This window comes from Rhinolophus hipposideros, assembly GCF_964194185.1.
Source record: "Rhinolophus hipposideros genome assembly, chromosome: 17".
Classification (NCBI taxonomy): domain Eukaryota; kingdom Metazoa; phylum Chordata; class Mammalia; order Chiroptera; family Rhinolophidae; genus Rhinolophus; species Rhinolophus hipposideros.
Window position 1 is genome coordinate 42,580,414 of NC_138063.1, and position 25,242 is coordinate 42,605,655.

Sequence of the window (25,242 nt, forward strand, 5' to 3'; positions counted from 1 at the left end):
AAGACATGTTTAGCAGCTTTAGGGATGTATTAACAGTTTTTGGAATTATGCATAATCACCAAGTTTCAAACAGTTTTGAGAAGGCCATTCCTAATTTTTTTTTTTTTTTTTAAGGAGAGCGCAGCTCACAGTGGCCTATATGGGGGTTGAACCGGCAACCTTGGTGTTATTACACCATGCTCTAACCTAACTGAGCTAATCATTCCTAAATCTTTTGAAAAATTTGCAGAATGAATAAAGATATACTCTCACCATTATGAATAAGCACATATCTCAGGAATCAAATAACCTATGTTCTAGTCCTGGCTCTTTAAGTATCGCCGGGCCCCAATTTCTTCTCCATTAATAACACAGGCACAGGGATTACATTGTTTTTGAGAGCCTTTCCCCATCTGTTTATGACATCTTCACTCCAGCTCATGTATTACAGCACACATAGCTAGGATTTATAACTACTCACCTAATGAAAGCATCTCTCTTTCTGGGGGTATGGCAAGGATTCCTTAATGCTGGAATTATCACTGGCTCCAGGCATTCCCCTTGTCGTTTATCAACAATGAATAATTTGGACAGAGATCTTTCACAAGCCTGTACAAACAGGCTTGTTTTCATATGTGACCAGTTTCCCCATTTGAAGTGTAAGATATTGACATCCTGAAAATTATCATCTCTAAACTCTCTTGAGCTTGTAGAAGTATAGTGGAGACTTCAAGCAATAATGACTATTTTCACCAACTACAGTGTGTACTATAATTGGTAATTGGTTCTAAAGGTCCCGTTAATAAAATTCAGCTCAATTAATTAAGCACTCCTTGAGTATCTACTAGACACAAGGCAATGTGCCAGGAGATGGAGGGAACACTTTGCTCTTTTCCACCCAATATGAAGAGAAGAAATATAAAAGGCCTCCTATGAGTGAAAGAACTGCTTGAGATTATGTGCTCATCAGGCACCTGTCTGCCCTATCAATTCTATCACGATTAGTAGATTGCAATCTTGTATCTGGAAATTTTTCCCGTAATTCATACTCTGTAATTCCAATCCTCAATAACATCAGAACCAACTAAATCCTGAGGCAAACCACACCCCACACCCCACCCCACTCGCAACCCCCATTCCTGCCCCGAAGTCCAGGCTGGTGATGTAATCCTCTTATAATGCATTTCCCTATCTGCACTTGGGATACCTGCAAACCTCACAGTTTCTCAACATGTATAGAGAGGAATGATGTCCACATTCAAGGTTTCACCTGTTAGGCACTCTTGGGTTGGGGGCATTGGTATGGAGGAGAGGAGGAGAGAGGTCATGTTCACTTTTTCAAACACAGTAGTATTCTGGCCTCCTGGCCAGAAAACATAACAAAGCTTTATCTTAAATCTCCTTTGTCATTTCTACTATTTCTGGAGGGCAAAAAGCAATAGTGGAAAAAAATTCCTGCAAATACCTTCCCTTATCATCCTTTATAATTGGAAGAGGTCATAACGCAATCAAGCATGTGCTTCTTGCAGTTATTTCTTGTATCGACAGGCATTTACTGAGCCCCTACATCAATGCTGGGATCTGAAGAATCCAAAAGCAGTAAAGACATTATTCCTACTCTCTGGAGCCTCATGAGTGAATGGGGAGGTGGAGCTTACCCAAAACCCAGCTGAGACCAGCTAAGTACCATATCATCTGATACTAACAATGAAAGAGCAAACCAACTATACACCTTTAGAACTAGGAAACCTGCGGGATAGGGGATCAGACCCAACCTCTCCCCATAAGCAGAAATCTTCCAACATCCTTGTCAGGGTCATTAAGCTTCTGATTTAATGTGGAACTCACATTTCACAAAGCAGTCCATTTAATTTTTACAAGTCTCTTATTGCTAAAACATTTTATCCTATGTTGAACCCAAACTCTTACCTACAGCAGTATTTTTCAAAACTTAGTTTTTTAAGCAGTGCAGTATGTCTTTAAAAGAAACATTAGGCACAAACCAATACATAATGGTTTTTGTTATAAGTGGAACTTGCAGTTAAAAGTGGAACTCTTCTGTTGGGAGCTGCAGGGCCCTCAGCATGTGCACTAGCAGCTCGAGCAACCTCTCCCTCTAGCAGCCCACACTACAGAATGCAGGCAGCTCTGCAGAGCAAAATTTGAAAACCACAGCTTTAAGGATATACTAACAGTTTTAAGAACTTTAAGGCAGTTAGAGTAAATCTGATTCCAGCTACACATCTCAGCCCTTGAAGACAGTTATCTTGTTTCAACCTTCTTGGATTAAACTTGCCCCTTTCAAATTGTCTATTCCCTTAATGTCACTTCCCCCCATGGTTCCCCCATGCTGATCACTGTCCTAAAAATGTAGAAACCATATCAGAACACAATTCTTTAGATCCTGTGGTCAGCTAAGGATGCTGTCTCTCTTATTTTCTAGATGGCAACAGAAGTTGAAGAGGGCTTAGTGATTGAAGAAGGACCTGAGTTGGACCTTGAGAAATGCAGGATTTAGGTAGGTGGAGAGAAGAGAAGATAAAATTTGAGCTAGGAAGCCAGAATGAATAAAGATATAGAAATTAAAATGAGGGCCTCCTGACACACTTTGAACACTTCTCTTCCAGACCCTTTCTGGTTCTTTTCTGTTCAGCCAGCTGCCCATTCTCTTACATTTCTCAGAATAAAATTAAGCCAGATCTTATATCCATGAATGTACACTTCTATTGTCGTGATACCAAATGAGCAACATGAGCTGATCAATACTAAAACTAGACCATTTCAATATTGCAGTTATTGCCACAGGAGAAAGAGTACTTGATGAACATGTTTAAGTCTGTGGGAAAAAAACCTGTGTCATCTTACAATGAGTCAATATCTTGACAAGAAGATTCATAAAGGTCACAACACGATTGAGGGGCATCCCTGGGATTCTCAAATCTAAAGCATACCCAAAGAACACTGTGCCTCTAAAAAATTATTTGTTGTTTATCACTTATCAAACCACAGGTGCTATGTGCCTCAATGGTCTCTTGGCTATAAAAACACCAGCATTTTCAGATATTTGAGTGCTAATCCACAAAGACAAAAAATCCTGTGAAAACAAATATTAAAAAGACCGATATTCAGAGAAAATATGTTCATCAAAGTCCATCGTCTCATGTTACTTAATTTTCCCACTTACAGATAAGTATTCAAACACACCGGTGTTTCATATTATTTGGTTTATTATTCAAGGAGGAAGATCTTAAAGACAGGGTATTTCACTATATAGCTTTTGCCCACAAAATGTACTTGTTAGTGATGATATGAATATTTAATATTTTACATTACACAAAAATGGGATTCACACTCACACACATTTACACACTCACCAACTTGGGGAAATTAACCTTGTTCTAAATTTTAATATATGTTATCTATATGTTATAATATATGTTAATCTATAGGATTTTAGGGTGTTGTGGGGGAAAAAATCTGATTTTACTAGCATTCAGGGTAATTGACTTAGACATTTTATTTCCATTATTTTCTCTTTTCCTTCATCTCCAAAGGAGATAATCTGAATTGCTCTAATCTGAAAAACAACAATAAGTGTAGCAAATACTTGACAATGAAGATGGAAAGCTTCTAAAAATCTGTTACCTTAGTAACAGCAAGAATGTGGAAGAATAAGAATACACTGTCAGGACATCATTTCAGATTCCACAGATTTAAGACCTAAATACAGTCAGCTTTCATTAGCTTTTTGTTTTTCCCAGCAGGTCCTTGGACTTTGAAACAAAACCTGAATGACAGCTATGAGCAATTCCAGCCTGGCTCCTGATTAGCTATGCCAAACAAAACAACTCTCGGCAGTGTAAACTTTCCAGGCATCTGCAACCAAGCCTCTGTAGAGACTATAATTCCTCAGTGAGATTTGAAGCAGAGTCAGAGGTTGAGGGGTAAAGGGTGAACAGGAGGGGGGAGGGGGACAGAAAAATAAGACTTTCCCCTCCACCTCAAACTAGTTCCCTGAACTGGTCTCTGATTAGAGCAGGGGTGGAGGAAATAAAGTAGAACTTGTCTTGGTGGTGGCATTGTCATTAAAGCTTTTTAACTCTGCCTATTCTACAGTGTAACCATTTCTCTAAATCTAACTATTTGATCCCAATTAATGTCTATAAGGTCCTCGTTTTACAAACCACCCATGCATTTAAACCAAACAAGTAATTCTGAGGCCCTATTACCATCCAATCCAGCAAGCAGTCAATTAAAGAGATTTGAATGAGAAGGCAGAGCAACATATGTAGACAGTGCCCCACATGATGCAAACTAAGATTTTGTACCATTTATTGTCATTCACTTTCACTGCATACGGACCTAAAATTAATTACATCAAATGACTGAACTGTGCTGTGTGGTCCCATCTGCTACATAATTAGATCCTGGTGGAACTAACTATAATATAAAGAAGCTTTTTTCTTATGATCAGTCTACCCTTGATTCTACCTAAAGAACATTCCTTTATCTGCACAGAAGAATTACAGAATAGATATCAAAGTAGTCCTTTTATTTTTTTTTTTAGCAATCCATTTTGATCAGATGCTTGATTTCAAAGTTATAAGTGGTGTCAGAAAAAGTTATCTGGAGAAAATTCTGTATTGAAGTGTCAGGTGGCAATTCAGCTGTAAAGAGATGGGTTAAACTAAAAGGTTGACTTAAACTCTGCCAACAATCCTCTTAAAACTTCAGAAGTAAAAAGGATTGCTTTTAGATTTCTTGCAGTAAGATGGCAACATTGAAATTTTCTCTTGTCTTCTGGAAAACTGACATTTAACCACACTCTGATAGCTACTGCTTCTGAGATAACCTACAAAAACTGATGGCTGGCTTAATTTGAATGGTGGATGACAAAGGTTCCTGCTTCTGGTCAATAACCTTTTTTTTTTTTTTAAGTCTCATAATGCTTATGTAGCTATTAAAGTAAGGAAAATAATTCTAACATCCTAAGATGTAATTTGCAGGTACATGGCAACAGATGCCACAGAAAACTTACATTTACATAACCACATCATAAAAGCATAGCCTACATTTAGGACAACATTAAATTTAAATCATCAAAGGTTTGAGTGAAAAATTCAAGTTCAGATATAGAGGAGTTACCTGAAGATTCACCAAAAATCACAATCAGGGAGATATTGATTTTGGAAACTGGGGACAAGGAAAATTTCAATGTTTGAGATAGGTAATATTAAAACAGAAAGCTACATTCCCCATTATTTTATTTAACTGGCCTGTAATCCCATCATTCTATTAAACTACAGAAAATCACTTTAAGAAGATTTTTGTAATAGATGAGAAGGATAGCGATGTTAGAACAGCAGAAAACCCCTCATTCTGAGTCTATGCTGAAATCTCAAACCAAACCTGCTGATTCAGCACAAAGTCATCAGCAGAATTCTTATCTGTAAAGGGAACAATCCATTGTCTGACTGAAACAAAGGGCAGTGCAAAGGAAATCAGCCAAATCTGGGCCAGATGGTCACTGATTCAAGTTTCATTTTCCCCATCCCCCACCCTCCCTGGCACTACAACAAATGGATTCAGACAGCATTTTCAGTTACCAGGTAATAACCCTGAGTGTTAAGGTATAAACCTTTTATAATTACATATGCCACCACCCCCACCTCAACACCATCTAATTTATTAAAACAGGATGTTCTCATAAAATGTTAAAATGAGGAAGTTGCTATGCAGCAGTTATTAAAAGGAAAATACCTCTGAAAATCCAATTTCTGTTTCATAGGCATGACATGGACTTTTATCAGGTGGAATAATTACTAATATTCATATTAATTTGTTGTCATCTATTGTTTTTCCTCAAATCATGACAAAAAATGAAAATGAACTCAGAGAAAACTGACACTCATTTTCTACAGGTTGACTACTGGGCATCACCTTGCAAAAAGTCTTGTGGTTTTTTAACCCAGAAACACTTTTTACCAATGACAAGTTACCAACAAAAGAAATCACTGATTTTGATTATAAACCAATGTGTCTGAACTGGTATCACAGAATCTATAATCAGGATACTGCTAAATACACATCGCACACCCCAATAGGTATTACAAAACTCAATTTTTAATTCTAAACAGTAACTATAAATTAAAGCAAAAGATGCAGAATTATGTGTTAAAATCTGCAAGCAGTCTATGGAAATATACATATTAAAGAATGGCATTAAAAAATTCAGGCTCTCTCAATAGATTTATTCAGGAAACACTCCTTTACTTTTCTTACCTGTATAAAACAAAGATATTTAGATTAAACAAAGGTTGTTTCTTTGAAGAGAACCCTTGACTCTAGAGTGGTTCTTTGGGAATATTTACCTTTATGTGACCTAAGTAAATTTTGTCAAACAACAAATAGCAATTCTTTTAGAAAATTTTACAATCCTTTTAATAATTACTTTGGAAATGTCAATGCAGGAGTACATTTTATTGGCATGCTACAGTGCCACTTTTCCAAAATTTACATATAGAAAGGTTAGGATAGATCAAAGAGCTTTTTTCCTATTTGTTTGTTTATTTTACATGAGATAATCACAGGCTGGTAATTCAATGACTAAAGACAAAAATAACTTCAAAATATGCAATCAACAGCACCTCACACAAATGGCCTGTTTTATTGTAGGGAAGTAGAAAAAGCTGCTAAAGTCAACACAAGGTAACCTCCCTGAAGAGAACATTCACCATAGCTTACACAAGGCCAACAAATGAGTATAAAATGAAGCCAAATTACAGAGCTTCAATCTTGACCTCCTGTCTTAAAGGGAATAGTGATAAGTGGAAACTTGCAAAAACTTGTCCTCAGAAATTGTTCCTGGAAGTTGATTTATAATTGCATTATCAGACTAAGTTTTAAGCAGTAATCAAAAATATAGTCTAAATATATACACAGTATATCGATAGATATGTGTGTGTGAGATACATGTCATTGTGCGTCTGCTACAGTAGTTTTAACATCTCAGATTTAATTACCTGAAATGTATTTCTACAATCTCATTTCTCCTACTGTTTTCCTTTACATAGTACTACAAAATAATACTCAGCATTACACTGGAGATTGTTGAACTGTTGTTACAGCATATAAATTTCTTAATATATTTATGGCTCAGAAAAACTGCTAACGTGAAAAAAATTAATAATCCATTAAGAACCTTTAAAATAAAGTAGTTGAGTGCTGGCTGTTTAACAAGTTTTTTCTTTAGTGTAAAATAGAGTTTTATTTCAGTGTTCATGAAAAAGAAGAAAATGAGTATTCAAAATGACCATTCTCTACCTTCTGAGCTCATCTTTAGAGTCTCTAAGATAAATTTACATTTAAATGAAACACACACAAAAGCAGCTGGACTATCATCACACACATTAGTGTTTTCAGAGATTTAAATCTCTAATTCTTAGGAAAGAGAAAATTGTGACCACACACCTATTTTTAATCAGTCAGTTTTATTTATACATCCTTGCAATAGGGATTTATATGCTAATGCTTTAACTTAATATAATTGTTAAGGGAAAAGCATCTCTAAACAGATCAAAATAGAATTCTTCTCAGAACAGACTTCTCATGCATATAATTTTCTTTAAAAAACCCAGCCTTTAAATGAGATAAAAACCAAAACTATATCAACAATAATAAATGACTACATAAATGTAACGAGTTAGAATTTAGCAAACTAAATTATGATCTTGTTCTTTAATAAGCCCTAATATAAAGTAGCAACACAGTTTAAAGCTAAAATATTGTATAAGTACTGGCTTCTAGTTATCCTTTAAGTCTTTCCTCTTCTTATTTTTCCTTTGCTTAATATGTATCTTCCTTTGTCTGGTGGTCCATGAATCAGGTAGAAAATTTAATTCCATTCAATTAAAAAAATTGTGAAAAGACAACATATTTATAATAAATATGGCACTGGTTAGTCTTATTAGTTTTTATTACTGTACATAATGAGAAACATACCAAGGGCCAAATTAGAATGTGCATAGCCTTCATTGATGAAAAACTGACGAGAATTCAAATGTTTAAAGAGAGAATTGCATTTATTAAAAAATGCTTTATGATCTAAGCTTCAAATGTTTATTTCTCAGTATAATCTACATGCATTAGTAAAATAGCAATGTATTAAGTAATCTCACACGACTATAAGTGTGCTTTAAACAGACTGAAGATCAAAATAAGCTCTCACTCATTTTCTGTCTAAATGATATTTTCTCGTACCTTAAATTTACCACATAAAAAAATTTCAAAAGTAGTTACTTACTAAAATTAGTTTCTGCTCTAAGACAAGAAAGAGGGGATCTGAGTTGAACTGTGGTGATATTCATACACCCCTCTCAAAATCTATATACCACAGTTTGGGTTTTAGTTTTAGATACCTTAATGTTCATGAAGTATCACTAACAAACATAAGGCTCATACCATGATTTCCTTAACATCGTCAGCACTGTTTCAAATTTTACATTCAATGCCTCATGAACAAAGTTAAAATCATCTTCTAGTGCAAAAAATGACATGGACATTAATTCTCCTTTAGATATCAGTTCAGTTGAATTCTTTTATAATTTTGATATTTAGTAACAGAACAAATGACAACCTTACACATTGTGCTATATAAATCATTCACTAAATTAGTAATGATACGAGGAACACAGTTTAAATAAAGTTAGATCTAAATCTACAAACCACAAGCCACATAACTGTATTTTAACTAGATTGTAGGTTTCCCCAAGGTCAGAGATAGTTCTTTATTTTCCTTTCTCTTTATCCACTGCACCATTCCAATTATAGGTACTTGATAAAGACTTACCAAGTTGACTTTTTTCTGTTAATTTTCTGCCCAGTGGAGAATTCTATTACTCCCACTGGACACAGACTTCTTGCTCAGTAGCAAAACTATGAAAAGAAAAATTATTTCTAAGGAAGTAACAAATGTATTTGATGTAATAATTACTCTTTATCCAAATGAAAACTGAGATGCAGTCTGATATTATAATTGCTGTTGCCAATTATTACTTCAAAGCCTTAAAAAAAATTCAGTACAGGTTAAACACAAACTTTACTCTAAAATAGAATTATGGTGTCTGTTTGCAATATGTGAACTTTAGCTTCCCAAGGGTAAACACCCTACAGATGTCTAGTAATCTCCCATGTAACAATATCTAAAGCAAGCCCACACTGTTTTGATTTTGGAAGTCTTATCTATTTAAAATCTAATGAACAAAATGAATTGTAACATTTATGCAGTACAAGAGTTTTGTTACATTTTTCAAAACACTCTTTCCAGACTATCCATTCCATGATCCTCTCCCACAATGCAGTATTATCCTGGAAATGTATAGAAATGTATAGCTTTCAATTATTTTTCATTAACTATTTATTGGCAAATTTAAAACCCATATTACCTAAATCATGTAAGTAAAATTGTAAATAAATAAATTTCATGATAACCTGAACATGCATGAAGGATTACAAAGACATCATCATTTTGTAAAACTCAAAAGAAGAGAAAATGAAATGCATCTCCTTTCATCTCAACTTTGGATTTATTTTTCCTTGTTAGCATCCTTTATTCAAAAGATAATTCTACTGACCTAGCTTCCGAAGGGCCTGGGCCTCATCCTGGTATTTCCAGTAGGGGTGATAAGCTTATGTTTTTCCATCTACCCTCCCTTCTCCCAGGTCCCTTGAAGGCAGTGGTTTAGATCTGAAAGAAGTTTGGCCCAGGTTAAGGATGGATCCCATAGGCATGGAAGAGAGCTAACAGGTCCCTACAGATGTCATCCATTCATTCGTTGAAAAGTATTTATTGAGGGTCAACTATGTGCCTGTTCTAGGTATGGAGATAGAATAGTGAGCAAAAAAAGACAAAGCACTTTTCATTTCTAGAGCTTTCATTCAAGTTTGGTGAGTAAGTCCAAAACTTCACCTCCATTACATTCCTTACCAACAAAGATATAGCCTTGGTACAGTCTGTTTCCCTGAAATGAAGTACTAAATGGTCCCCAGGTAGTATGAAATAATTAATATTCCCTGTAGCACCTATCTACACCAACTTCAGCAAGAGCAGCAACATTTGCTAGTTATTTTTCTGGATAATATAAAAAATAAGATACAATTCCTGACATTCATATCTTGGAATCTAGTTGAGTCACAAGACATTTACCCAAGAGTATGACACAGAGGAAAGAACAAAGACTTTGGAATCAGCCAGCCCCTATGTTTGAGTTCTAACTTTTCCCCTTACTACCTATGGGCTCTTGTGAAACTTACTGAAACCTTTCTGGGCCTTAGTTTTCTTAGCTATAAAACTGAGAATCACAATGCCTATTTTATAGGGCTGTTGTGAGGATTAGAAATGACACGTGTACAGTGCCCAAAGTAGTGTACATTCATTTTTATTAAGTTATTGGAGTAAATTATTAATTCCTGCTGTAAATTATATTAAATAATTTACAGGAAAGAACTAGGCAGAGAAGTGTATATAAATCATAAAAACCTTTATGGTTTTTTATTAAAGGCTATGTTTTGTACTTACACACATTCTCTGACATACACACACATTCTCTCTGAAATTCCAGATATGCAACTATGCCATGTATTATTACACTGTTCCATCACAGTTTCTGCTCTGGAGGCAAAAGTTGAGATAAGGCATACCATTGACTCAGGAGTCTTTATGATGGCAAGAAACCTCAAGCATTTAGAATATCTGAAATACCATAACCCAGACACTACACTTCCAGCCTCCAAGAGAGCTTCAGTCGATTGTGCAGATGGTCCGATTAATACCTACCAATATCAAACAATTCCTTATACATATTTTGACCAAGAATACATCTCACCTAGTATTAAATTGTTCCACTTACATGAACAAAGGGATGACAGGAAATTTTTACATGGTATTTAACTTTCTTAGAGAAAGAAGAACTTGGCAATATTAGTTGGGGGGCAAAATTTTAATACTAATTGCCATTCTCTGATGAAGTCTGAAAAATGTTATTCAGCAAGTCTGATGAAGAAAAAGAACTAACGTTTCCTGGGGGTCTAGTTTGCACCAGGTATGTGCTTGGTGCATTGATCCATTATCTCAGAAATGTGACTGCTCTGGAGTCAAATTATGAATCAACTGTCTTAGAGTCAAAACTATGTCAAGAGTCTCAGAGGAAAAGTTATTTGTTCAATAGTTATTTTATTTCTCAAGTAATAAATTAGATTGATTTTGTATTGTAAGCTACATAATGAGCCTACCAGAGAATGTTGTTTGTTTTCATATCAACACATGGAATAATACAATCTGTGAAATTATGCAAAAGAGAATATAAGAGAAACACTCCTGACATTAGTCCTGGCTGCTGCTGCTTATACTACCATTATTAGTAACATTACTATTACTAGTAAAATGATTAGTCTACCTTGATCCTTCTTGCTCCAACTTGTGAAGATGTAGGTCTAGCCATTCTCTAATATGCGAAGGCCTTAACCTCCCACTCCAACAATTCTCAAGTGATTATTAAATTATCAAAGTAGGTAGAACAGCTATCTGGAGCTAAACCCTTGTTCATGTGGGGAGTTCCGTTGCAACAGAAGTTTCTCTACTGGCTAAGGTGCCAGAGGTTTGATTAGTTTATGTGCCACAAGAGAATTAAGAGATCAGTGCACTTTTAAAATAGCTATTAAAAAAAAATAAAATGCTACAAATCTAAATCTTATAGGGAACATCTTCATATATTAATTGTTAGAATCTCACCTTAGAACAGTCTTACATTTTTTCAGGTTTATTTCCAACAAACGAAATTGAGGAAAACTATTATTGTGGAAATACCCTTACTGTCATCCACCTTCCATGTCCAATTTTACAGATAGTAGTATGCTTTTTCAAAGAATTGTTAATTAAATATAGATGTAGACTGTCAATTCTGTCAAATCTAATTAATCAGTCAATACTTTGTATTTACTATGTACCCAAAATTCTATTAAACATTTTGGAAAATACAGACTATAAAATACCATAGTACTTCCTCTCAAGGGACTTAGACTCTAATATTCAGAAAAAAATGATTTCTGAAATAGAGAATGTGAATGTCTATAATGAAATTCTAAAACTATGATATATGAACTATTTATGCTATAGAAGTTTAGGATAGGAGAAAATTAATAAAAACTCCAGTACTTAGTATGCTTCCATAAAAGAAATAAACAAAACTAGACCTCAAAGCAGTGGTTCTTCATGAAAGTGGCCTACTCCTACTCCTAGGGCCTACTCTAACGGTTCAAAATCTGCATTTAAACAGATTTCCAGTAGATTCTAATATAGGAGGCCCATAGTTTGGCAAACCCTGTGTTAAATGACAGGTATAATTTGCAAGAATCACTAGAGCAGTGCTATCCAACGGAACTTTCTCCAATGGTAGAAATATTCTGTGCCTGTGCTGTCCAATACAGTAGCCACTAGCCACATATGGTCATTAAGCTCTTGAAATGCAATTAGTGCACTTCAGGAACTGAATTTTTAACTTTAATTAATTTTAATTTAAATAGCCATGGCCAGCTCTAGAGAATAGGAAGAGATTTCTAAGAGAAACCATTGGGAGAAATGCACAGTAGCAGGATACATAGGCAGGAGAGACAACTGACTGGTTTATCTGGAAGAGAGGTTTTATATTAGACTGTCATGAGGTCAGATTATGAAAAGCCTTGAAGGGAACTGAGGAAATTGGATTTCATGGCACACACTACTGATTGCCTAATAGAGTTATTTCCTTCTCTTCTTCAATATTAATAACCCCAGAGCTTTTGCATGCTTACCTCAGAGAGTAGACCTTGATTTTTCTATACAATTCATGGTATTTCCACTTTCCTTGTCAGTGGCTGGCTTACACTAATGTGGTAAATTCTAGCCAATGAGATTTGGGACATCCATATATGTGGATAAACTCTTTAAAAAAATGCTTAGCCTAAATAAAAATAAGCTTTATCTGATTCTAGTCAAAGTTGTGTGAGGCTTGGGAGTGCTGTTAACATGTTGGAATAATGAAGAGACAAGGTGAAAGACAAATGCCAACAAACAGGATGGCAGAGAATGACCGAAAAAACTTGGATCCTTCATGACATCATCAAGCACCTGAATTGACCCAGGAATTGTCCTTCCCCTGCCCCCCCTCAGACACTTTGAGGATGTAATTAATTAATTGCTGTTTAACATCTTTAGTTTTCTGTTCTGTTCCATGCAATTGACACCATTAGTCCAAGATACTAACGTTTAGGGTCAAAACCTCTGGGAAATGCTAAAGTAGGCAACTGGTAGCTAGTGAAGGCATTTGATTAAGGTTGGAGACTGATCAAAACAATGTTCAAGTCTAAAAGTGACATGTATAAAAAATAGGTCAGAAGAAAGGAAAGGTAGAGTTAAGCAGATCACCTTTATCAAAAAGCATGAAAGTCAAAGTTACCAAAAGATTTTAGAAAAATTTGACAAATATTACTACTGTATAAAATCATTAATGCATATAGATAAATACTTGAAACAAAATTGGGGAAACAGCTCATTTTGTAAGGATAGTAGGAGATGTTTCTTCTCTGATTTTTTATATTGTTTTCATTATGTTATTATTTCTATTTAAAATCTAAACAAATTACAGAAAGCATAGTTTCCCTAAATGTTGCATATTCAATACTTTTGAAAATGGAAAAATTACTGAAATATGATTTCTCTACAGTAGCTGCAATTGAAGGTATTTCGAAGACACTGACGAACAACATGGTAAACCAGAAAGCATGCAGAACTAGCTGGGTGACCTTGGGAAGTCAAGTAAACCCAGTGGTTCATTGTTTTCCTCTCATGGTAGATTGATCTATAATCCTAAAATTCAACAGTCTTTGTTTTCAAATGGAAGGAAATACTTTTGAGTAAAAACTGTCATGCAATGGATATCAAAATTTAACTTTCTAAGCTCTGTTCTCACCTTTTGTCATACGAATGGAGTCCTAAAACAGAATAAAAGTCAATCTCCCTGAAATTCTCTGAGCAAACCAGAAACCTTGGGAAATAATTATGTTTTGTAACTTTAATATAACTTTCAAAAAAAGTTCCTGCACAGATTTTCAGAGAATAAACTACTTCCGAAAATTTTAATGTGGATTAAAGTTCTATATCAATATCAAGTAGGTGTCAAGTGACAGTTTATTATTTTTAACTTGCCTTTCCAAACAATGATTGCTAAGCATTTTTCATACTTATTGACCATTTGGAATTCTTCACGTGAATTCTGTGAATGACCTAGTCATATCGTTTGCAAAACATTTTAAAATTGTGTTTTATGAAATATTTTATATCACTTTGTTAGGAGTTCCTTATATGCCAGAGATGATAATCTTTTATCTGCACATGTAGAGATTTTTTCCCCCAATCTATCATTTATCTGTAATCAGGGTTTCCAGACGGGAATTCCCACCCGTTCTCAGGAATTTATTTCACATTCCTGTTCCCGAATCCCAAGAAAAGTTGGCCGGGAAATCGGGAAAATCGGCTCCTTGAACCCAGTAATACCCACAATGGGAAATAAACGTACTACTTACAATGTATCTCTTAGACATTTTTTCTATTTATCGCTAGGGTTTCGGGCAGGAATTCCTGCCCATTCTTTGGAAATTTTTTCATTTTCCGTTCCCCAATCCTGAGAAAAGTTGGTTGGGAAATCGGGAAAATCGGCTCCTCGTACCCAGGTGGTTGGTAGTATCAGCTGTCACTTTGTGGAAATGATTCATCGTGGAGAACAGAAAACAGTTTATATCTCGGGATTCAGGAATGGGAAAGCAAAAAAATTCTAGAGAATGGGCAGGAATTCTTTCCTGGAAACCTTATCTGTGGTATTTGTTTATGGTTCTTTTTTGTTTTACAAAAATGTTTTTAAATTACATAATCAGATATGTCTGTCTTTTAATATATAGTTCTGTTTGGTTACTTGGTTACTTGGTTACTTAAAATAAATGCCTTTTTTGGAATATGTATACTATAGAGCAGGGGTGTCCAAACTGCGGCCGGCGGGCCAACCGCGATCCATTGTTAATTGGCCCGCAGCAAATTCCAAAAATATATTTAGTTTACTTAAATAAACCAGGTGAGGCAATATGTACTTCACCTCCAGTGAGTGGCCCGGCTGTTTGTGTATTTTACCGCATATGGCCCTTGGTGAAAACCGTTGAAAAAAGATTGGACACCCCTGCTATAGAGTATCATGTAGTCATTAAAAAAGACATATAAGAGCTATACCAGTTGACTTAGAGGTATATCCCTTGTACGCTATTATTAAGTGAAAAAAGACAAATATCATATATATGATAGTATATTTAAGATGCTGAAAATATACAATATATATAAGGCTACATGATGGTGGAAAAAGTTATCACAAAATAAATAGCAGATTGACCACACTGTTAGGGTGAAAATGAAGGATAAAGAGGGAATTTAGGCTCCCTGAATTGTTTAAAAGTCATGACTACAGTTTTTAAAAAAAATATATGATCCCTTATGTAAAATTATTTGTGTTGGTAGATATATATAAATCTGCACCAAAAAGTTAATGGTGTTTAACTTAAGGATGGCTGGGTTTCAAGAAGAGAAGAGAAAGAAAAGAAACGAGGTGAGAGAGAGAGAGAGAATGAAAAAAGAAAACATGATGAAAAAAACATCAAATGAATTTAAAGTTGCCTCTTCCAAAACAGAACAGACTGAGTGAGGAGGGAGACAGAGCCCTCAAGTGAAAAGGCACCTTCTGATGTGGGTAAGAATTTCAGTAATACTCTTATAATTCCCTGAATACTCCCAAAAAGATATATACATAAACTTACTATGAGTTGTATCAATTTAATCAATTTAAATGCAGAAAATAAATGAGAGATTATACCAATTATACTTCTCTTCACATTGTCACCTCCATAGGCAGTGGTGACAATTTTAGGCACACCTGCTCTAGAAAAAGTAAATGTACAGAATGATAAATGTAAGGAGTGGTTCTAAGATTTTTGTGTCCATAAAAACCTCCTTGGAAGATTGTTAAAATGTACATTCCAGGCTCCCACCCCAGAGACTCTTATTTAGCAGGCCACGAGACCAATAATCCGCATTTAACAAGCACCCCGGGCAAATAAGGCAGGTGTTGACAGATCACACTGAAAAACAGTGAATTTAAGGATGTCTGATCTCTTTACAAACTGATTAAGCAAAGAATTCGAGGAGTGTAGTATACTAGAGAGAAAAAAGAATTTTGAAGTCAAAAGATCTAGATTACCTTTCTGATCTAATCCTTTACTCATTCTGTCATTTGCCTCTCCCCTTCCGCTGTGGCACTGGCTTCCTAAGTGACCCCCTCCCAACAGCCAAACATGCTCTTCCTCTAAACTTCCAATGGTTCAGCCCCTTGCAGCGCTCAGGTCTTCACTCAGATGTTACTCTTCAGTGACACCTTGTAGAGAATTTCAACTCCCATCTCACTTTCTTATTCCCAGTGCTGCTTCCTTGTCCTCTCTAGCACGTCTCACTAACTAAAATACAACATATTGTATAAATGTACCACAGTTTCTTAATCCAGTCATCTACCGATGGGCTTTCGGTTGTTTCCATGTCTTGGCTATTGTGTATAGTGCTGCAATAAACATCGGGGTGCATACATTTTGTTGAATTAGAGTTTTAGATTTCTCCAGATAGATGGAGTATTACGCAGCCATAAAGAAGAATGAAATCTTACCATTTGCAACAACATGGATGGACCTAGAAAACATTATGTTAAGTGAAATAAGTCAGACAGAGAAAGACAAATACCATATGAGCTCACTTATATGTGGAATCTAAAGAAAAGAATAAATGAATGAACTAATCAGAAACAGCCTCAGAGACAGAAGAAAAACTGAGGGTTGCTAGATGGGTGGGGGTGGGGGGTGGAGGTAAGGGGGAAGGTGAGGGGATTAGAAAGCACAATCAGTAACCACAAGATGGCCACGGGGATACGAAAGTCAATTTGGGGAATGTAACCAATAATGTTGTAAAGATTTTGTAGAGTATCTGATGGACACTTGTCTCGTTAGGGAGACCACCTCAGGGATGATGTAGATGCCTGATCACTGCACTGTACACCTGAAGCTGAAGCTGAACAGTAATGAATGCCAACTACAATTTTATATATATACATATGTGTGTGTGTGTGTGTGTGTGTGTGTGTGTGTGTGTGTGTGTATAGTTACAAGAAGCGGAGTACAGCATTAGGAATAGAGACAGTGGAAATGTAATGGCCGTGTGCGATGTCAGAGGTGTAGTGGATGGGGGGAGGAGGGTCGTAACTGTGTGAGGGATATAAATGATAAATGTCTAACTATTACATTGTTTTGTGCACCTGAAACTAATAAAAAAGTTTTAAAAAATAAATAAAATACAACATATTTTACTCATTTTCTTTTGCTTATTATTTGATTCCCCATAAAGACAAAGATATTTGTTAATTTCTTCACCGCAGCATCTGAAGCACCTAAGGGGGTTATCTGGACCCTTAAGAGTTCAAGGAGATTTCTCTTGACCAACATAAAACAAATGAAGATTGAAAGATTCAGTGACAGAAGGCAGATACAGCCAGTTAAGTGGAGAGCTCTGGCACTGCCAGAGATCTGATTCATTTGGCTTGGAGTGAGGCCTGAGATTCTGAATCTCTAACAGAAACACAGGTAATACAGACAGCTTTGAGAGCTGTCAAGTGCCTCTGCTCATTTTCTAGTGAAAGTCAACCTATTCTACCATATGAGAACAGCTGTTGGTTAAAAAGGGAAAACTTTGTTATACGTATATGAGCTTGTCAGTAAGCAAAATTGTTCCCCTAATCTCTATGTACCTAAGCTATCTGCTCAAATAAATAAAATTATTCTACTACAATATGGATATTTTCACTTAACAATTACATCATGGGTATTTATTGAAACCTAATTTTTAATAAAAACATAATGTTTAGTTTCTTTCTAATTTTTTTACTCTTATAAATAATATTTCAGGTGACATTTTTATTATACGCCTTTGTGCATTTGTTTAATTATTTCTTTCTAACAAATTCCTAGAAGGGAAATTTCTGAGTCAGAATTTAGACCACACTGTCCATACAACTTTCTTCAAGGATGGAAATGTTCTTTATCTACACAGTGCAATCCGGTAGTCACATGCAGCTACGGAGCACTTAAATGTGACTAGTGCAAGTGACAAACCGAATAATCTTTAGTTTTATACAATGTTAATTGATTTAAATTTAAATAGCCGCATGTGGCAAGGGGATACCATATTGAATAGGGCAGGTAGAAACATTTAAAGTATCCATAAGTGATGCCAAATTGCTCTCCAGCGAAGTTGTAATGATTTGTACTCACTCTACAGTGTATAACAACAACCACTTCTTTACCCTATTGCCAAAACTAGATAGCATCAATCCATTGAATCTTTATAATCTGGAAGTTGAAAAACGTCAGTGTGGCTTTCATATTCATTTTTTTTCCTTTTTTATATGCCTTTTTATTAATACTGTGGAACAGAATTGTTTTATCTGTAATATTGATTCAAACGCGACTATTCGCACCTATGTTAATTAAATGAGAGGTTGGAAATTAGGTGGCTTCCAGATTTGTTTTGTTGGGTTCATATGTTTTGTTTTTTAATTTACTGCCGATATTTAAATTCATATAAAAATATGAGTTTCCAGCTCCAATTGAAAAATCAAATCATCTGGCAACAGTGACCCACCGTACCACAGGGCACAAATCAATGGAGCCTTAGAAATTCAGCCACCTTCAGACTTCCTTGTCCGCTAGAACTCATCATCCTCTATTATTTTATAGGGGTACTGCTTCGCTCACTCAGATTACCTGCTTGGCCCCTACAAGTACCTGATTTACAATTCCTGCTCTGAATAAATTTTGAAAGATTAAAAGGCAAACAGCATCTAATGATAACTTTCATTTCATACTTAGCATGCGTAAGTGATGTTATATTTCTGGATTATTTTATAACATTTAACTAGCAGAAGAATACTTTTCTAGCGGTTGTTGGCATTTCCTACCTCGCAGAGCAGTGGTTCAGTATCAGAAGGGTTGTTAAAATGCAGACCCATAGGCCCCAACCCCAGAGTTCCTGATTGAATGGCTGGGTTGGGCCCCAAGAATTTTCATGTAACCCCAAGCTGCAAGTGCAGCTCCACAATGAGATGAGATTTTCTCAAAGATGTGGACATTCCTGGGTAATGTTGACAACATAATATAAATTTGTACACCCTTTTTTCCTAATACATCTCCACATTTATTATTTCACTTTATCTTCAAAACAATCCTAGTCAGATGGTTGACAATTAGAACAATAATTCTTAATCCCGTTTTACAGAAGAAAAGTAAGGTGCAGCAGTTAAGAATCTCCCCTAAACACACAAGCAGCTAAAATAGCCAGAACAAACAGGTTTCCTACCTCCTAACCTAGGTAATAAAGGCAAACACAGCAATCCAGGACACAACTGGAACTTGATTCTCCAGACTGGTACCATAAACGTAGAACCATGCCCAAGAATAGAGATACGTTCACAGCAACAAGCATTTATTTATCAAGTGCTAATTACGTATTAATCTATGCTAATCATGCCTATAGTCTCTACTGTAGGAACTTTTGAAGACACTCAAGGAGCACAGAAAAAAATTAAAAATAAAATCTGAAACCACTACACCTTGAAAACAGAATGAATTCTCTATGACATAGGACAAAAACAAATGTGCTCAAGGGGTGGGTAGTAGGGATAAATACAGAGTTGGGTAGAAGAGAGGAGTCACTGTGGGAGCTTCACATCTGGACTTGGAGGCGTTGCTATCGTCAGTCAGTCAAGAATGGGAGGGAAGGAAGAGTACACAATAGGGAGACCTCCTGGGGCTCTGCAACACAAAGAGCTGCTGTTATCCACGTTGGGTGTGTGTTTGCCAGAAATATCAGGGCTGCTGGAACTCCAGAACTTACAAGGGCATGCTTTTGTGTAGTCTAAATTACCTTGACTATGTAAGAATGCAAGTCAGAGGGCATAACTTCATTACCCATTTGTAGCCAAAAGATAACATGATTAAGAATCATGAAACTTTCTCTGATTTTCCCCCCAAGTTTTGAGAAGCATTCCTAGTAAAAATCCACCAAACTGTAATCACAATACTAATTATATAAATCAGCCCTTCAAGAGAAAAAAAGAGGGTTGCATTTTCACTTATGTAGAATTGATATATAATATTCTTTACTAATTTTAAGATAGTTTCCTAAGATTAAAAATAATAACTAATAAAAATTACTATAGAGTGAGAATGCAAGAAAACTACAATTAATTTGAAAGAACCAATTAGAAAATTTGGTTCTTTAACTGACTTGTCCTGTATGCCGGTCTTACAGTTTAGTTCAAAATGACTGAGGTGAGGAAGCTTCCACCACTCTAGTATGTAGAAAACTGTAGCAATACTGCTGGAAAAAAAAAAGACCTCTCACTTCACACAAGACTAAAGAAATACAAATCAAAACAAAGGGATACAATTTTACACTTATCAAATTAGTCACAATAATGTAAATGTTTTAAAATAACAAGCATACATACATATTGTTAAAGAAATATATAAATTTACATAATCCTTTTGGAAAGTAATTTGGAAAATTACCAGAAATTGAGAAATTTCATAATAAAAATAAGAGCTGACATTTATGTGTTTTCATGTAGTAGTATTACTTTTCACCTTAACGACTTTGTAGAGATCTGTTACTACACCCATTTTACAGATTAGAAAGCTCTGATAAAATAAGTTATTGCCCAATATTGCCAATAAGTGATGGAGCTAGGTTTTACACCCTTTAATTTTAGAACCTTTTGAACCTTTAATTTTAGAGCCCACTCATTTTACAACCACACTATACTGCCTCTCTAGGGAAACAATTCTAAGGAAGTTTTAAAAATAAGAACGTTGCATTCACGAAGACGGTCATTATATATTTTTAAAATACTGGAAAATCTCAAAATAAGGGAAGGGTTAAGTAAATTATGGTATGATACACTAATTACAAATAATAGGAAGTAAATTATAGAAAAATGTTTATGAAAAATCAGAGTAAAAATGTCTGTAATATGATAAGACATCTGTAAAAATACATGTTCATATGGCAAGATTGAGAAGAAAGCTGGAAAAAATAAAAACTATTGTATTTTAAAGGAATTTCACCACTAGTACTTGATTTTCTTTTGTTTTTGTCAATTTTCTCAATCAAGATTTACTCTGAACACCCTTACAAATCTATTCTAGTTCATATTCCTATCATCCCAGTAACAATTTCTAAAACTTCACTATAATTTATTTATATTAGTCTTATTCAAAATAATTACATAATACTCTTTAACGGTGATTCTGAAGCTTTAAAGTACGAGATCTTCTTAACATCAATGATTTTTGGAATCACGACTTACAGTGTACTTTTGAAATCCCTTAACTGAGATCACATTATAGTGACGAAAATCAGCTAATTCTTTTTACTATCATAATCTTGCAATGACTCCTCCGCTCCCCGTGTCCAACCTGGAATCATCAGCCCAGACGTTGCAGGTGTTTCAGAGATTAGAAAAGTTTCCTACTAAGAACATGATCTCTAAGCGAATATTTATAAAGTAAATAAACTACCTTAGCCATAAGGGATATTCATATTCTATATACTTTTGAGAATTACTAATTATGTCAAGTCCCTTTAAAGCAGGTAAATGAACATTATTATTACTTTATCAAAAAGCAAAGTAAGAGTTTGGTAAGCATAATTTCCCTAAAAATGGCACCATAAGCTGTGAAGAAAAGTCACTCTCCTTAGCCATACAAGGTCCATCCAGCCCAGGGTTTGGCCTCTCTCAGTAACATAAACAGACATTTTGTGGAAAAACGTGAAGTAGCTGTTCTCCAATGGTATCAATCTCATAAGAGCAGGAATGTAGTTTAAACATATCTAACTTCCTCTTTACGAATCTACCATTAGGGAATTTACTTTGTCACTCCATTGTCTCATACCCATAGGTCCAACTGGGTTACCCTTAGCCAGTCTTAGGATACCTACAGAAACTATTTTAATCACAGAATTTTGTAGTCAGAACTGCCCTAGAAGTCCCATAGTTCAATTCCTTTAGCTGGGGGGGAAATTAAAGCATTTTAAAGAAAGTGAGTTTATTTAGCTAGAGCACTTCCTGGTCTGGAACTAAGAGATGTGAACAAATGTCTTAAACTTGGCCTTCAGATTTCTCCCTTACCATTAAAAGTTTTATATTATGTCAACAGAAGTATACCCACGTCCTTTCAATGTCTTTAGACATACAGTGCACTGGACAGAGTAAACTGTAGTTCTCATTCTCTACTCCCTAAAGAGTTTCAAGATGGAGGAAAAATTCAACAAAGTTTATTAAAAAACAAGTGTAGAGAAACTGGTGATGGGGTGGGGTGGAATAATAGTTTAATAGTTCTGCTTTCTACTGAATACTTGTTCTAGCATTCTGATTTTCAACTGTCATAAGTGTCTGCCTTAGGCCAAATACAAGTTCTAACGTCATCACGAGTGGATATCAAAATAATATCTATCATCATTGATACATAGTTCATTCTTATATTCAATTCCTTTCTTCTTTTATTTCCATAATGTAATTCTATTTTAGTAGGAGAGATATACAAGAAATCGACAACAGTGTTTGCCTCTGGGGAGGAGGACTAGAGCATTGGGAGTATGGGGTAGGAGAGAGAGGGCTTATTTTACACAATTTGAATTGTTTACCCTATGCAGCTTATTTCTCAATATACATTAATGAAAACTTTCCCTTTAAACACATGCCTATATGTGCATAATTCTATTATTATTTTCAATAAAACAATTATTTTAAATATTTTCTCATTTGAATAAGTTTTCAGTATTACAATTTGTAAAACCATCCAGAAACATTCAGAGGGGGTGGCCGGTTAACTCAGTTGGTTAGAGCACGGGGCTCTTAAGCACAAGGTTAGGGGTTCGATTCCCCACATGGGCGACGGAGAGATCCGCCCTCCACAACTAGATTGAAACGACTGCTCCACTTGGAGCTGATGGGTCCTGGAAAAACACATTTAAATAAATAAAAGTGTTTTTTTTTTAAAAAAAAGGAAATATTCAGAAAGAAAAGGAACTAACGCGGTCACAAAATTCAAAGCAGAATGCCAGCACATCATGTATAAGAAAATATAAAGGGTAACGAGAGGTTTTTAAGGGGCCATTTAATTCAAGAACTTTTTGTGTAAAGCGTTTAATTCAACAAGCTTTTTCGGTTTTAAGAAGGGATTTAAGTGGGATTTCCCATCTCAAGGGGGAAGGGGTCTAAAGGTGTGAAAAAAAACAAATTAAAATGTGGTTTCAAGCTTCTCGACAGAGGACAGAGGGCCCAGGTGGGTGCATAGGACCTGGTAACCGTCGCGGCTACGAGAAAAGGAGCACAACTGCGAGTTCCTTCAGAACCCGTCTGCCTCCGACGGTGCCGCAGCCGTTCGGGGCAGATGGATGGTGCGCTGGACCTTACGTGGGCTCGGAATAACCGAGAACCCCTACGAACTGAATCTACACAGATAATTTCTTTCAACAGAGCTCGGAAGGACGGAGGGCACTGATGTAACAAACCTGCTCATCATCACACCCTTCACCTTCATCACATCACTCACCTCGCTGTCCACTTGTGTCAGAGTCAGCTGTCAACCCAACCCTTTGTGTCTCCTTCAGAGTACGAACGGTCCTCAGTCACACATCGAAAACGGGACCTGACGGCCGGGAGACGCGCGCGCGCGCGCGCCCGCGACACAGTGACATGTCATGTGGAGGAGAGACACCCAGGGACCCCGAGCAAACGCCCAGCCACCGCTGCACGCCCTCAACTTGGCCCCGCTGAGCGCTCCGCATCCCTCCGCGTCACCTCCGCGCCTCCCCACCGGCTGCCCCCCGCCCCCGCCCCCCCCTCACAACCGCTCAGGCTCCGGGGGACGGTCCCCCGCGCGCCCGGCGCCGCCCCCGCGCCTGCGCTCCCCGCCGCGCGGCAGCCTCGCTCATCCCACGCTCGGGCTTCCGCGCTCCCGCCACAAAGGCAGCCAGGAGAGCTCGGGGTGACAGGCCTTGGGCCTCCAGGCGCGGACCGCACGGCCACGGCCCCTCCGGGGCTGACGCCAGGCGGCGGGGGCAGGGGGTTCGAATCTCGGCTGGCGCGGGCGCCCGCCCTCGCCACACAAGCACGCTCGCGCTCACATCCTCGCTCCGCCTTCCTAGTCCTGCAGGAAAAGTCCTGGGCAGCGCTTCCCCGCGCGGGCAGGGTCCCCAGCGCGCCGAAGGGCAGCTCCCGCCCGGCAGGGGCGTGCGATCGCGCCCAGCCCGCGCCCTCTCGCCTCCCGCCTCCCGGTGCCCCGGAGGCCCCACCGCAGCTCACCTGGCCCTGGCGTGGCGCGAGGGCAGAGGACCGGGGGGGCCCTCGCCTCCGCCGGGGCTCGTCTCCCCACCCCAGTCCGGGTCCCAGCGCCGCGCTCCGCTCGCCCGGGCCGCCCTCCTCCGAGGTGCTAGCGCCGCCGCTGGCTGGCGTCTCTCTGGCAGGCGCGCTGACCGCGCGCTCAGTTCCCCGGGGCGGAGCGAGGCGGCGGCCACCGCGGCCGGAGGCGGATTCCTCAGGTGCTGCCCCTCCCGCTTCCCCAGAATCTCCGCGGTGGGGACCCCCGCACCCCCGCCCCAGCCCCGCCTCTTGGTCTCCTGCAGCCTCCGTGCCCGCGAGTGGGGTTAGGGTTCGCTTCCCCTCCTTGAGTGTCGTGGGCGCACATTGCCCTATGTACCCCCTCCCAGGACGCCCCCATCCATACAGTGGCGCCTTCAGTCCACTGTTTTCACGCCTCCATTTCCAAACTCCCCGGCACAAATGATCGGTGTGGTCACTGTGGGGTGTGGAGAGTGATGGTGTGGAGGGGGTCTTCAGGAAGGAGGATTTCCCCCCGGGGCGGCTGATGCGCACACCCAAGAAGAAAAATTATTTTCTTGCCGATTCCGCGTTCACTGAGCGCTCTCGCCTCATTGCGCGATTGCTTTCTCTGTCCAGAGGACGGCAGCTAAAGGGCCTAAGCGTGAACTCGGCCTGGGCAATGGTGGGTCAAAACTCCTTGGCCTTTTGCAGG

At 37.6% G+C, this 25,242-nt stretch overlaps 1 protein-coding gene across 3 annotated transcripts in view; it reads right to left on the reverse strand.

Annotated features, from left to right (window-relative positions):
* GREB1L (GREB1 like retinoic acid receptor coactivator) overlaps positions 1 to 24,668 on the reverse strand; it is a 252,007-nt gene extending 227,339 nt beyond the window's left edge. For 2 of the 3 annotated variants that reach the window (XM_081078878.1, XM_081078875.1), the window contains exon 1: positions 24,513 to 24,668. The gene's annotated coding sequence lies outside the window, so the exon portion shown is untranslated. The remainder of the gene's footprint in view (positions 1 to 24,512) is intronic. The other variant, XM_081078876.1, reaches the window with a different exon arrangement.
* Positions 24,669 to 25,242: the final 574 nt, after the last annotated feature.